Source organism: Penaeus monodon, chromosome 30, assembly GCF_015228065.2.
Source record: "Penaeus monodon isolate SGIC_2016 chromosome 30, NSTDA_Pmon_1, whole genome shotgun sequence".
NCBI classification, from domain to species: Eukaryota; Metazoa; Arthropoda; class Malacostraca; order Decapoda; family Penaeidae; genus Penaeus; species Penaeus monodon.
The window spans coordinates 3,666,670-3,667,781 of NC_051415.1; the positions used below are offsets into that span (position 1 = coordinate 3,666,670).

At 36.4% G+C, this 1,112-nt stretch overlaps 1 protein-coding gene across 1 annotated transcript in view; it reads left to right on the forward strand.

Moving 5' to 3' along the window:
* Positions 1-583: 583 nt before the first annotated feature.
* LOC119592462 overlaps positions 584-1,112 on the forward strand; it is a 32,181-nt gene continuing 31,652 nt past the window's right edge. Inside the window, exon 1 of the mRNA XM_037941286.1 lies at positions 584-743. The gene's annotated coding sequence lies outside the window, so the exon portion shown is untranslated. The remainder of the gene's footprint in view (positions 744-1,112) is intronic.

The window sequence follows — 1,112 nt, forward strand, 5'->3', positions numbered from 1 at the left end:
TCTACCTTTGATATGGCTATAATTTTCAGGAAATTATGCTGATGATTTTACTTTCAGTATATTTTTAAGCTGCTGTCTTTTCATTATAGTGACACCCTGATGATTATAAAGAATAATGAAGATAGAGATGATTTTCACACGATAAAATGGTATTTACTGCATGATCGTTTCGTACAATCACCATAACTATATTGGGAATCATGCATAAACATTCTATATGTCTGATCACGTGCATTCAGGAGAACTATTCTAGGGAACACCGACTAAAGCATGACACAGAGGATAAAGTGAAATAAATAAGTAAACACAAACAACGTGTCTATCCTGCATTGGACTTCAATTTTTGCAATGTGGAAACTGCGCCATCAAACCAGTTGCCAATTTGGACACGAATTTCTTCCAATACAACATCCTCACCGTTAATATATCTACCCACAACAATGCAACAGCAGCGCCAATAACGAAAAGACCATCTATAACGAAAGGCAATTTCATGAAATGAAACCCGAATTAACCCTAGAGAAAACATAAGATAATTGTATATTCGGAAACCCTTAACGCGACCGGGGGTACAGCTGGATCACATGTCACACTTAGGGATTTAAACTGGAGGAAAACACACACGCACGCACAATATCTCTCAACCCTTGTCCTTTATTATTTTTTTTTATCCACACATACAAAATATCTCCGGTTTTTCGTGTCTGGTGCTACCTTTCGGTGGGTGAATTTTGCATAATCCGGTAAGTAGTCTTATTTTTTTTATAAGGTCATGAAGATTTACTTAGGAATATGAGAAGAATATTCGTGGATAGTTATATTTTTAAAGGATTGTATATAGTCTACGTTTTTATTTTACATTGCATAATCACCTATCAGGCTAATACACTACATTTATGCTGCCACTAAACCGCAAATTACAACGGAAGTGAATGTAAAAGACGAAAATTGAACGATAGAAAAGGGACTCGGTGAGTAAGGACAGGTTAGAGCGAGACACCAAGTGACCCCGAGTTTTCGAGGCAGAAAATCGATAACATCTGTGTCAATTAGAGAACTGATGGAGTGTGTGGAATACTTAGCACACGTGTTTGTTTTTGTTTATTTGTTAG